Source organism: Kogia breviceps, chromosome 4 (assembly GCF_026419965.1).
Source record: "Kogia breviceps isolate mKogBre1 chromosome 4, mKogBre1 haplotype 1, whole genome shotgun sequence".
Classification (NCBI taxonomy): domain Eukaryota; kingdom Metazoa; phylum Chordata; class Mammalia; order Artiodactyla; family Physeteridae; genus Kogia; species Kogia breviceps.
Window position 1 is genome coordinate 17,855,384 of NC_081313.1, and position 15,205 is coordinate 17,870,588.

General features: G+C 35.7%; 1 protein-coding gene across 8 annotated transcripts in view; it reads right to left on the reverse strand.

The window, feature by feature from the left end:
• Positions 1–15,205, reverse strand: part of CDH12 (cadherin 12) — a 1,002,553-nt gene that overhangs the window by 98,458 nt on the left and 888,890 nt on the right. The window lies entirely within an intron of this gene.

The window sequence follows — 15,205 nt, forward strand, 5'->3', positions numbered from 1 at the left end:
GAAAAATGCAAACTGTGTATGTATGTGTGTATATGTGTATATGTGTGTACATGTGTGTATACACCAGAAGTCAGATGTATTGAAACCTAGAACCAGTTCTGCAATTAAATAGATAAATGATCTTTTGCAAATTATTTCCCTTGTAAGGATAATACTGTAATTGTAGTGGATAATGTAGTAATCCCCCCCCAAAAATTAATCCCACCTAATGGTAGGAACTGTTCATATACATATTCATATATCACTATCTCCCTCACACTTCAGTATACCTTACAAGGAACTTGACTCCCATGGATTCATTTGGCTCAAGTCTAAACTAACGAACATGAACCTTTTTTTCTGGCTAATGATGATTGGTTCAGGAATGTAAATATAACCCATTTCAAGCAAATAAAACCAGAGGAGATATTTGATGGGACCTTCTAGGAAATGCTCTCTTTTTCTTTTTCTCTGCGGTCTGGTGCACAAACTTCTGGCTGTAGTTATTTCAACATCTTGGGGGAAACATGACTGGAGACAGACACACACAAGAGGCCACACACACTTGGGCATTCCAGGAAAGGTGATGGAGAGTCTTGATCCAACCTGCCTGAAGCTCAACCTATGAGCATTTTGATGATTTGAGATCATACATCCCTTTTTGTATGAGATTGTATACTTGGTGATGGATTGGGGTTTTCTATTAGTTCCGAATCAACAAAATTTTGGCAAGTCACTTAGACACTCTAAGCCTCTGTTGTTTCAAATTAAAAATGGGAGTTCAAGGGCTTCCCTGGTGGCGCAGTGGTTGAGAGTCCGCCTGCCGATGCAGGGGACACGGGTTCGTGCCCCGGTCCGGGAAGATCCCACATGCCGCGGAGCGGCTGGGCCCGTGAGCCATGGCCACTGAGCCTGCGCATCCGGAGCCTGTGCTCCGCAATGGGAGAGGCCACAACAGTGAGAGACCCGCGTACCGCAAAAAAAAAAAAAAAAAAAAAAAAAAAAAAAATGGGAGTACAAGTAGTAGGGTCCTCGTGGAACTCGTTCATGAATTAATGCATGTAAATTGCTTTGCACGGTAAATGGCACATAGGGCGCCCACATCAAAATGGTTGTTAAAATTCTTCACCTTTATGATGATGGGCTAAGATTTCCTTGTTTCCTTCTAATTCCAGTAACTCGCTCTGCAAATTGAAACAGAATCCAATCTTACCTCTTTTTAAAAATAACTTTTCCATTACTGCAGATTAGTCTTTTGGTTACAGGGCTTTGAACGTATCACGGCTCTGTCCAAATCCTTCGGTGGTATGCTATGAATCACTACACACAGTCTGAACTCTTTCAAAACCGTTCATAGTCTGATATCCATCTGGTTTTTTCATTCTAAACCTCAACTCCTCAGTTTCTCCAAATCTCCCCTCCAGGAAATATGTTTTATCCACTGTTCAACAACATTTAGAGCTCTGTCAATTCATTTTTGGGTAAGAACTCCGAACCTCTCAACCAAGAATTGGAAACATAATTGAATTCCATAAAGAGTCTGCAAAGTCCACATTAAACAATATATGTAAATCACCCTCTTCTGGTTTCTTCCACTATTGCCTGCTTCCCAGCCACTTCTCAGAATCCAGTCTCCCACTGGGTGTACTACAGACAAACTCATTCATTGTTTCACTTCCACAGAATACTTCCACTGGCTCCTTCCCTCCCTTCGTTGAAATCTTGCTTTCTCCTGAGCCTAGGGACTGCCTGTTAGCATATTTTAGGCCCACAACTGCCTTCCTTCAGCTTTTCAGTACTGCTTTTGATTAACTGATCTTTTCTACCACCAGTGAAAGAGGCTCCTCGTGGTTACTTGCCTTCTTTAGGGGCATTTAAATTGGCTCATGCAAATCTCTTTCTTCAGGTTGCTTCCAGCTGTGGTTGGCTTCCTCGGCATCATTTATTCTTGGCTCTCTCTCCCTTCTTCCTTGATCACCATTTCTTAGTCTTCTTTACACACCCTTTTCCTCTCCCTACCCTTGAAAGGTTCATGCACCCCAAGTTTTGTCTCTCATCCTATATGCCTAACTCTGCAGTATCACTCATATTTGCCTCTAGGTGCTAATGACTGGACCATCGTTTATATTTTCCAGTTGCTTAAATAACAAAACTACCAGTTAACTTGACCAAGATACATCCAATTTCTTGGTTACATTCTAAACTTCTTTTAAAATCACTTATTGTTTACATCCATTCCAGGGCCCTTTATTGACTAAACATTTGCTAAAATGTGTTTGTACTCTTCATTCTGCCACTACTTTTCATCAAAATTTTACTGCTTCTCACCTGGATTATGACTTTAAGATACTAATCTCCCCGTTACCTCTCATAACCACCTACCATTCACCCTGTGTAATTAAAGCCACATTCATCGTTCAGAAATGCAAATTTGATTTTGTCCTCAGCATTATCTCTAAAGCCCTTTGTGAATCTGCCTCTACCTACATTACCAGGTTTATCTCTTATGAAACTTTCTATTTTATGCTGCCTCAGTGCAATATTATTTCCCTAAGACATAGCGCTACTTCATATCCTGCTCTTTATAGATTGGGTTGTGAATATCAGAAAGGTCTCATTTCACCCAGGTGAACTTAAGCCCAAATTAAAAATTGGCCTCAATAACTCCTCTTCCAGAAACTCATTTCCATATGCTCACAGAGCCTCAGGCCACGTCTCTCATGCTTTCACTAGGCAGCAAGCACGCCATACAGAGTGAAGACTGCGTACAGTTCTTTTTTAATTCCAGTACCTACTATGGAGCTTGGTGCCTAATAGGTACTTAACAAATTTCTCTTGAATAAGCTAATAAAAAATAAATGATTTTGGCTTAGAAAATATTTTTGATCAGCCCATGTTAGAAGTTTCCAGTAAAATCTTTATTACATCTCATTTTTTTTTTTTTTTTGCGGTTCGCGGGCCTCTCACTGCTGTGGCCTCTACCATTGCGGAGCACAGGTTCTGGACGCGCAGGCCCAGCGGCCATGGCTCACGGGCCCAGCCGCTCCGCGGCATGTGGGATCTTCCCGGACCGGGGCACGAACGCGTGTCCCCTGCATCCGCAGGCAGATTCTCAAGCACTGCGCCACCAGGGAAGCCCCAGCCTTTATTACATCTCTTGACTCGGGTCAAAAACTCAATGTCCCCTCGTCTTAACCTTTATGGCAGTGATGTTGTTTTGCTGTCTGTTACAGAAATCAGAGGAGCAGCTTCAAATCAAAAGTGACTTTAGAACGCAATGAGAGTGGCAAAAAAATACAAGAAATCAATTACTAGCGTGTTAGTGATCTCGACATATCAAGCCCTGCTAAATCTATTGAAGAGTGTATGATTCTACTCCCAGTTTTAAGAAAGAGAATAAACTTTTGTAAAAGCAAGGACTGTACTGAGTTCGTTTCTATGGAAAATGCATTACAATAAAGTCCAGAACTAGTTCTATCAGTTCCCATTAGCTGGAATCCAGTGACCTTGATTATTGATTATTTCACAAACTCAAAAGATAGGACGATGCCACATGACTGCAATATTTAAAAATGCTCACAGATAAACATGTATACTGATAGAAAGCATGTTCAGCTATAAAGTAGCAGTAATTTTAGCCATTATTGATTAAATAATCTTAGCTAATAGAGAAAGATGTGTTATTTGTGTATAAGTACTGTGATTTAATATTTAGATTTTGTTCCTTTTGTGTTGCTGTGATTAAATGTTACAGTGATTTAGGCTGACATTTAGTTTCAACAATTTTTAAAGAAATAAAAGACTTAAACACTTACAATACAGTACAGTTGACCCTTGAACAACACAACTTTGAACTGCTTGGTTCTACTTATATGCAAATTTTTTCAGTGGTGAATATTATGCTACTACATGATCCATGGTTGGTCGAACCCAGGGATGTAGAACTGTGGATAAGGAGGAACCATGGATATGAAGAGCCAACTATAAATTAGACCCGGATTTTCAACTGCATGTAGGGTAGAAGCCCCTAGTCCCTGTGTTGTTCAATTGTCATCTGTACTTGTTCATTGTAATCCAACTCATCAGGGTAGAAATGTACTGCAGCTAAACAAAATTCAAACTTTACTATCTTTCATATGTCTTCTAATCCAAATTCTCTCAATTGATGAGCAAATGACAATGGAAAAGACAAATAATTTGGTCTCAGTTTATTCATCTATAAAATGGGAGATTTGGAATAGATGTCTTCAGATTCCACGATATAAACACATGTTGTAATTCTAGACAAAAGACCCTGATTAAATTGATAGTTAATAAGATTAAACTTTGATGGATTTATCAACTTTATTTCACTTCACCTACGTTTTTATCAAATTGTCACTTCATATAAGTTTCTCTACTGAGAATGGAACCTATGATTTGAATTTGAAAAAGTTATAGATATCTTTCTCATGGTAATGTATGTTTTCATTTAGAAAAAACTTTAAAAGTTGGATGTGAGTTTTAAAACTCATCAAAAAAGAAAAGTAACATATATATTATCACTGCTTTATAGACAGTGATCTGTTTATTAACCACTTTGAACTTTTCAGAGTAACACATAAAAAGAAAGGTAAAAACCATTAAATCACTAAACTATAATTTTAATGCATACTGTATGGAACATTGGACTTATTACCTGCACAGTATATGCTAACTTGGAGGCATTCCTGTTACTTAAATTGGCAAAATTTGATGCTACTTTAAAATACATGCTTGATGACAAAAATATGTCATAAATTAACTATGCCATTATTTCCAAATAAAAGCTATATCTCAATTCACTTATAATTCTATTATTTATCATGAGGTTTTTTCCATCTTGCTAAAATTATTCCTTTCCAATATTTTGATGAATATATTACTATATGGAGTTTTCATATACAGTATTTTTAAAAAAACTTTCAAGTTGTAAGCCAGCATAAAATATAGTGCAGATTAAAAGACAAAAAGGGATTAAAAGCCTAAGAGAAAGTGAGTTATAGCTAGATGGGATTACTCATGAATTTATTTTATGACCCAGTTGAGGAGACAGAAAAGAGGCCAAATGAAAAGTGGGCAGACAGCAGGAGATGATGCTCCAGAAACACAAGTATATTCCGAATATTACAGTCATGAATTCGACTCATTTGATTTAAAAGATAGATTGGAAACTTGGTGAAGGGCAATTTTGCTGGGTACGATTACACATTATGGGTTTGGGGTATTAAAAAAGAAGCTGTGAGAAGATAAATTTCAGGAAAGGGTTTGATGTCCTTTCTTGTAAAGATTTAGCAGCTGGATGGAAGTCCATTTGCAAACCAGAGTCCTTAATGCATGCTGGGGCTGAGATTCAGTTCCAAGTTCTCCTCTTACTTCTTTAGAGCACTGAACATAAGGCCACATTCAGCAGAAAGTTTCATGTCTTTGAAGTTTTGGATAGCAGTTAGGTCCATTCTCTAAATCTACCCCACTGAGGAGTTACGAGTCCAAGAAAATTATATGTCCTGCTGCTGGGTCTCCCTTGTTGTCTTGTCTGTAGATTCTCACAGTTTCCTTCCACTGGAGTCAGGCCCAGGAGAGTGGATTTCTTTTAGTCTGTGACTTTAGGAAACAAAGCTAGGGCTTGTCTGTTGATTAGGATCATTCTCCAGTTGGATTGCGCTACATATATTGCTTTTTGTCTTATTTTTTCTCTTTTGTCCTGATAATTTCTGATCCACTGTCATCCACTTCCTGTGAGTCCAAGTATTAGAATGCATGGTCCTACTAAACCCCATTTTTAGGATTTTCCATCTGAAAGAGAAAGCTTCAGCATCTTATGGCTTCCATCTCTTAGTTCTGAAGGGTGAGATGTTGCAATGAGGTGACACCTTGAGTCTTCCATAATGTCCAGAGTACAGGAACCCAAGAACCCCAACCCAATAATATAGTAATTAAGGCTAAATACCAGGGCACCTCTTCAGATATGCTCTGGGGAGAAATTTCATTAGCTTTTCATTTATAGCGCCATCAATTAAGTGATCATTGTTGTGGCAGCTAATACTACTCTATGCCCTGAGAATATAAGAATGAAAAAAAAAAGCAAAACCAAAAGAAAACTCTGATCTTAAAAGATAGTATTCAAAGAACTTAAATTTATTTTATGATTTCTTTTGTGAGACTCAGAAAATTATACTCATCTGTAACTCCCTCTTTCCTAAAAAAAGTTAAGAGTACAACAACTAATATATATTGAACTACCACAGTGTATCAAATATTGACCAAAAGATTTTATATGCATTATTCCATTTAATGCTTGAAACTATCCTATCTCCTATAATCAACTCCATTTTTACAGATGCTGAATTACTCTTGGTAAACTGTGAGGCTGGGAAAACTCTGGCAGTTGACAACAAAGACTTTGCATTTAGCCACTCACCTGAATCACTTCCAGAGAACACAGGAGCTCTTTGTAAAGTGACTGAGCTGTTCCATTTTGTTTGGCAATACTTGGTATAACTTTTTTCTTTTTTAATTTGGAATTGAGCTTTTAGCAGTACACTACTTGTTTTCATGTTTATACTTTTCTAAGATATTTTGAAATCAGGAAGTGTGATGACTCCAGCTTTGCTCTTCTTTCTCAAGATTATTTTGACTATTCTGATTTTTTTGTAGTTTTATATGAATTTTAGAACTGTTTTTTTCTATTTCTGTGAAAAAATGTTATTGAGATTTTGTTAAAGATTACAATGAATCTGTAGACACTTTGGGTAGTGTGGTCATTTGAACAATATTAAGTCTTATAATGCATGAGCACGAGATGTCTTTCCAATTATTGGTGTCTTCTTTAATTTCTTTCATCAATGTTTTATAGTTTTCAAGACACAAGTCTTTCACCTCCCTTGTTAAGCTTATTACTAAGTATTTTACTCTTGTTGATGATATTGTAAATGAGGTTATTTTCTTAATTTCTTTTTGGATAGTTTGTTGTTAGAGATAGAAATGAAACTCATTTTATATTTTTGTATTCTGCAATTTTACTGAATTCATTCATTGATTGTAATAGTTTTGGGGAGCATCTTTAGGGTTTTCTATGTATAAAATTGTGCCATACGCAAACAGAAATAATTTTTACCTTTTCTTTTCAGTGTTAGATGCCTTTTCTTTCTTTCTTTCTTTCTCTCTCTCTCTTTTTTTTTTTTTTTTTTTTTTTTTTCTTTTTGCCTATTTGCTCAGCCTAGGACTTCCAGTACTATGTTGAAAGAAGTTTTCAAAAGTGGGCATCCTTGGCTTCTTCCTGATCTTAAAAAGTTTTCAGTTTTTCACCATTGAGTAGGATGTTAGTTATGACCTTTTCAAATATGGTCTTTTTATATTAAGGTAAATTTCTTCTATATACAGTTTGTTGAGTTTTCATCATTAAAGGGTGTTGAATTTTGTCAAATGCTTTTTTTCCATCTATTGAGATGATTATGCAATTTTCATCCTTCATTCTGTTAATATGGTGTATCACATTAATTAATTTATGTACGTTAAAACATTCTTTCATCCCAAGATAAAAATATAGGCCACTGAAGATGTATAGAAAGCTCAGAAATACATCCATGCTTATAAGGTCAGCTGGTCTTTGACAAGGGATCATAGAATACACAATGGGAAAGGATAATCTCTTCAACAAATGTTATTGGGCAAACCAGATATCCACAAGCAAAAAGTAAAATCAGACCCTTGTCTTATTCCATACAAAAAAATCAACTCAAAATGGATTAAACACTAAGTGTAAGAACCAAAACTGTAGTGAAAACATAAGGGGAAATCTTCATGACATTGGTTTAGGCAGAGATTTTTTGGATATGACTCCACAAGCACAAGCAATGAAAGGAAAAGTAGACAAATAAAACTTTATCAAACAAAAAAGTTTCTGTACAGCAAACAGTCAACAGAGTAAAAAGACAACCTTGAGAATAGGAAAAAATTGCAAATCATATATTTGGTAAGAGGTAAATCTCCAGGATATATTAGGAACCCCTACAAATTGATAGCAAGAAAACCCACAGGTAATTTGATTTTAAAAAGGGGAAAGGACTTACAGACATTTCTCCAAAGAATACATACAAATGTCCAACACTTATATGAAAAGATACTCAATACCATTTATCAACTTGGAAATGCAAATTGGAACCACAATGAGATATCACCTCACACCTATCATGATGGTTATTATTTTTTTTAAAAGTACATGTAGGTTAGAATGTGGAGAAATTGGAATTCTTGTCCCTTGTTCATTGTTAATGGGGATGTACAATAATGGGAATGTAAAATGATGCTGTAGAAAACAGTATGGAAATTTCTCAAAAAGTTAAAAATAGAACTACCATATGATAGAGCAATGCCATTTCTGGGTATACATCCAAAAGAATTGAAATCAGGTTCTCAAAGTGATATCCACACTTCCATGTTCACTGTAGCATTATTGACAGTACATAAGATATAGAAACAACCTAAATGTCCATTGACAGATTAATGGATGAAAAACGTGTGGTATATAGGTACAATGGAATATTATTCAGACTTAAGAAAGAAGAAAACCTTTCCATATGTAGCATCACAGATGAACCTGGAGGACATTATGCTAAGTGAAATCAGCCAGTCGTAGGACAAACACTGCATGATTCCACTTACATAAAGTATTAAAATAGTTAAACTATAAAAACAGAGAGTAGGGCTTCCCTGGTGGCGCAGTGGTCGAGAATCCGCCTGCCGATGCAGGAGACACGGGTTCGTGCCCTGGTCCGGGAAGATCCCACATGCCGCGGAGCAACTAAGCCCGTGAGCCATGGCCGCTGAGCCTGTGCGTCCGGAGCCTGTGCTCCGCAACGGGAGAGGCCACAACAGTGAGAGGCCCGCATACCGCAAAAAAAAAAAAAAAAAAAAAAAAAAAAAAAAAAAAAAAAAAAAACAGAGAGTAGAATGTTGGTTCCCAGGGGCTGGGGGAGTGGAGAAAGGGGTACTGCTGTTCAATGATTATAAAGTTTCAGTTCTACAGGATGAACAAGTTCTACAGATCTGTTATACAGCATTCTGCCTGTAGTTAATAATATTATGTTGTCCACCTAAAATTTTGTGAAGAGGACAGATTTCATGTACATTGTGCTCTCACCACAATAAAAGAAAAAGGGTTATATTACACTTTTTTGTTAATTCAAGTGGTCAATATTCTGTTTTGTTAAAATTAGTATCACTGTTAAGTTTTAGTCTATCTGATATTAAATGATTACTAATGGACCTGTAAATATATATAAAATAAAACTTTCAAACGAACTGAATAGCTAGAAAGTATACAAGAGATTGTCAAAGTAGCTACACACATCTAAGAATAAATAGGAGATATGTAGGCCAGATTGAGGCCTGGATCTTTTTCTTTTAATCTTACTATTTATAAGTCTAGCACCTTTGAAGCCCATATGTTCACTTTCAGAAAAAGTGGAAATTAATCTTGTATACAAGCCTTGATTTTCAAGGCATTTTGACACTTCATGATTTTTTGATTTGAAAATTGAAGATAAATAATAGGTGTCTTAAGCTGAAAATAGATTACAAAGGAACTTTTTAAAGATTAGAGCAAACAACATTGCCCATATTTAATTAAGAAGCAATGTCTAGGTTTCATTTTTAGGACCAGACAGTTATTTTCAGTGGATATTTTTGTTTGTGATAAATTAATAAATTAGACACTGAGGCCTCATGCTGATTGTCCCATTATGGGAAATCATACTTTGTCTGAATTTACTCTTACGTCAAGATGTTTGTGATAGCTATGTAATTTGCTTTATTGCTACACACTCACACAGACACATACAAAGATCATGTGGAGCAATGGTGAAAATTATCAAAGAGATGTATTACATTATTATTTTATCAGTGTTTTCAGTTAAATTTTTAATCAGGAAAACCCAAGTCATTTGAGTCAGAAACAGATTGGCTGTACTGCTTTCGCATTCTGGCAGGTATCTATGTCTTTTCATTTATACTGCAACTACTATACTGAATTGCTAAACTTTTTATAGTGCTACAGGCAACGTTCTGTTTTCATTATTTAAATATAGTGTTCACCTAATTTTTGCAACTACCGTATCAGGCAATAACTTATTATAATAGACTCTGTTCTAAGCACTTCCTTTATATTAGTGCATTTAATCCTCACAACAATACTGTGAGAAAGAAGCTATCATCTACTTTTTACAAGTGATGAAGCTAAGGCAACGAGGCTTACATCATTTGCCTGAGTTTGAACAACTTTAGAACTAGCTTATGATTCAGTTGGTCTGATTCCTCAGCCACTGCTCTGAATCACCGGTTAGGTCACAGCAAAATGGTTATGTGCAGATTGAATTGGGTTGGGTAGCTAGAAGCATAATTTTTAGCTTCAAAATGGTTCACTCTTGTAAGAAAAGATTCGTGCAAGCTCCCCAATATATGTTTAAACACAATTGCTGGAAGCAAACTTGAACGGATGGCCTGGATAATATAATTTCATATTTCGCCATTCTGAATTGGAGTTGCATCTCAATACAAGTCCTGTGTATTGATTTATATGTATAAATTACAAATATATTTTAGTTTCTCAAGTAATAACTTCATATGGCTAAAAGCAACAATACCTAGTTCATTTGTTACATTTGTTTTATATAAATGTTTTTGGTTTTTATAGAATTTTAATTATATTTCTTCTTTACATTCTATTTTTCTTTACTATATCATCAGTGCATTACAAATATTCCAAACACTCATTAATATCAGTATGTTATTAAATTCCTATTTTCTCAAGTAGTTCTCCCCACCAACCTCCCATCCACCTGCTTTCCTACATTGCTTTGTTGGATGGATACCTCAGATGTGTCCATGTCATGTTTAATTCTTTCTTGGTTTAGTCCCTTATTTTTGAAGAAGGAGATCCTAGTATGATTTCCAAACATGTATTGGGAATGTTTTTTGTATACGTATTTCCTTGAATTTCTCTTTGGAGTAGATTTGATCATCTGGATTGGTCATTCTTGGTTGGAAATCATCTTTCTTTATAACACAAAATCCATTACTCCATTGACTCCTAAGGTTCATCCTGTTTCTATGCTGCTCATGAGAAGACTAATGTCGTTCTCATTCTCCATTTAAAGTGAATTATTTAGTAGTGTACATATGTCCATGCCACTCTCCCACTTTGTCCCAGCTTACCCTTCCCCCTCCCCATATCCTCAAGTCCATTCTCTAGTAGGCCTGTGTCTTTATTCCCGTCCTGTCCCTAGGTTCTTCATGACCTTTATTTCTTTTTCTTAGATTCCATATATATGTGTTAGCATACAGTATTTGTTTTTCTCTTCCTGACTTACTTCACTCTGTATGACGGACTCACGTAGAATAGATAGCTAGTGGGAAGCAGCTTCATAGCACAGGGAGATCAGCTAGGTGGTTTGTGACCACCTAGCAGGGTGGGATAGGGAGGGTGGGAGGGAGGGAGATGCAAGAAGGAAGAGATATGGGGATATATGTATATGTATAACTGATTCACTTTGTAATAAAGCAGAAACTAACACACCACTGTAAAGCAATTATACTCCAATAAAGATGTTAAAAAATAAAAATAAAAATAAATAAAGTGAATTATTTGCTTGTTCTCCTCTTTTTGTTTTGATTTGTGAGTGTGTGTGTGTGTGTGTGTGTGTGTGTGTGTGTGTGTGTGTGCGCTTCTTTTTCCCCACTGAAATTTTAGAATTTTCTCTTAATCATTGGCATTCTGATATTTTCATCTCTTTTTTTCATTCATTATTCAGGGTGTCCACTGGGTGAAAAATTTCAACCTACTGCTCATATCCATAGATTATATGCCTCTCATACTATTTCTTTCATAATTGTCTAAGCTTCACTCAGTCTTCTCTTTCTAGAGCTATTATTCTTAGATACTCTTGGCTGATGATTTTCCTTATTCCTTTCTCACATTAAAAAAAATTAGACACTGTTCTATTTCCTTGGAAAATATCTCATTTGTTTCTTAAGTGTGTCTCCAAATAATTCATATAGGCAAGATCTTTATTTTCTCTTTTAAATGATTTATCTTGTAGTTTTCCTAGAATCTATGATGATCTTTGATTTTGGCTCATCTTTTAAGATGGAACAATAAAATCCTTTTGACAGCTCTGTGTGTATGGTCAGAATATGTTTCTTTACGGCAGAGCCAAATCAACGTACCATGGGCTAATGGTGTGCTGAGAAGGTATTATAAGTTTGGTACAGACTTGCCTCTGCCCATGAAGCAGCGAGCCAGTACTTGTGGTCACCACTGTTACGGAGCCAGTAGTTTCCTCCAGTGTTCAATGGAAATGTTCTTATTATCTACATGTGTTTTGATATGACAATAGCAGTATTCTATTAATATCACTATTTATGTAATCAAATGTGATAAGGAAAGGGATAGAAAGTTCTTATTAGGATTTTCAGACTTGTGCAAATTTATTTGAATTGATTAAATTTATTCTTTGTTTTTCTAAATTTGACAATATCTGAGAAGACTTTTGATTATGTTTCCATTGTTCTTTACCTCCCTACTTTAGAATTATTCCCTGATGATGATTCTTTGAATCTCCTTCACTTACTCATTTGTTGACCCCTTACTTGAGTGTTATTTTTAGACTATAGTACAGTGGATAAAATTTCTAAATAAGATGTTTATGATTATTTGGTAGAGATGGAAGAAATAAATAACCATAATGTAAAAATATAGTAAATTTAGTATTATGAAAATGTAGCTGAAGGAGAAAGGAATTCCATTATGATAGATCAGATAAGATTTCTCCACTCCAAACTGTGTCTCTTATTTAGAGCTTAAGCAATGAATATTAATGCTACTGAAATAACATTTAGGTTTGCATAATTAGTGGTGCAAAATAATTGATGAAATCAAGAATGTTTCATGTCCGTATATGTACATTGTTCACATGTATAGGCTTTTAAAGAAATCTATTTATCTCTCTATAATTTGGCAAATGTCTTAGCATCTCTAAGCTCTGTTTTCTTGTCTGCAAAATATTAATAATTAAAAATACATATCTCCAGAAGTTATCTTCAAATGGAAATCTAAGGAAGAGAGAGGCTAAGATACTTTTCAGTGCTCATATATCAGATAACTGGTAAGCTGTGACAAGTTTGCAGATCTGGTTGACTTTGAAGCCCACACTCAAGTTATAGACACGGCTTACCATTTCTAAGCACCATGTAGCCCAACAGCCCCCATCTATATATAGGAAGATTGTAGAATCTTCTCCCACCTATGTGTAGAAGGATCTTAGGCCCTTCTCCTTATCAAATGCCTCTTACCCCCATAGCTATTCCTATAGCCCTGGTTCCTTTAAGTAAAGCAACCACAACTACAAATCTGAACAGTCTACACAAAGGGTAATGACTTTAGATCAGTGTTTTAAACTTACTTTACCAGATAAGATATGCATTTTATGTTACAATTTAGAATGTACTTAAACAGGTTCAGTAAGATACAAATCCCTCCAAGCAGACGTGTCGTCTGTTTTGTTCACAGTCATATGTATCTCTTGTACCTAGAACAGTGCCTGGAATACAGTGATCAATGAGTTTTTGTTGAAAATTATATACATATATATGCATATATATGTGTGTGAGTGTGTGTATGTGTATGCATATATATATATTCCTTAAGTCATAAAATAAGAAATCAATTACAGGATGCCATTCCAAGTACTCTAAAACTAATGATATGAAGGTGCTTGGTTAGATCTCTTTTTAACAAGCACTCATTATGATTCTCATCTTGAAGACATTTTGAGAAACATCATAAAGTTTCACTCCTCAATGTGGTAGGATGTTGCCAGGCCCCTTCCAGAGACGTGCAACGCTGCTAACGGCTAACTCTCCAGCTCTCTTTTACACTTTTTCTTCCGAGACTTTGGAGATACTTCTCTAATGCCCAGATTCCCACACAGCCTTGTTTGAATATTGCATATTTTGTCTTCCAGTCCCATCACCAGGAGGGTCAAAACTTCTCACAAACAATCAAGTTTTCTTTGTATTCCCTATTCTCACCAAAAGGCCCTATTTTAACCATGTGTCTAACCTCAATGGTTCATGCATGTGTGTGGAGGTGGTGCTTACATACATATGGATGTGTGAATGTGGGGATGGGGTGACTGTGGAGGCCATGAAAAGAGAAAGTGATGCCATCTCATCGGAATTGTTTCCCAAATTTGACAGATCATTACTATCACCTGAATAATTCATTTATGTTTTAAATACAGATTTTGTTTTACTCCATCAGTGGACATTCTGAGAATCCATATTTTTATATCTCCCTATTAAATATTTGATGATTTAGGAACTTGTACCAAAATAATAAGCAAAATGTGTACCCCATTTTATCCATGCTATATTCTCTGACTTTAAGAAGTTTGCAATCGAATTGTAAGACACACAAAACAATTAGAACAATGGACCAGACAGAACATAAGTGTATTACAATCAAATGAAAAATGGTTTGATGAGATTGATCTACATGTTTAGAGTAGTTGGGAAAGGTTTGTGGTGCACAGGCAACTGAACTTTGAATTTGAATAATGGGTTTGGAGGAAAGGAGTGTTGCAAGAAAACTGTCCAAGTGATGAAAGTGATATAAGTGAGTACCAGAAAGTAGAAATGAACGTGTTCCTCCAAACACACAAGGGAATTGCTCAGGAATAGTACGAGTTGTATTAATGTAGAAAAATGAAAATAAAAATGAATGGGTGTAGAATCTGGCTTATTATCTCCCCAAGGTCCTTAATCTACACATTTAACAGAAGTTTCTTGAGAGTGTACCATGACCTTCAATCAAACTGTTCATGTTATTTTGATCAACAGACAAAATAGCTTTCAATATTTGGAGAAGACGATGTTAAAAGGATTTCTTCTATCACAATACAAAATATTTAGCTATCAACAATGAAATCGTCTAACTACCTAGAATATTATTACCACAAAATTAACTATTCTTTTATCTCTCTAATTTTAAAATCTCCAATTCACTGGCTCCACCTCACCAGCATTTAAGATAGTAAATGGCAGGTTAATAAAAAGATGGCAGGCAGACAGTGTGCTGATATTAATAGATGGCTGACAAACCATTACCCTTTCTCTACATGATCATCAACGACAACAGGAGACACTTCTG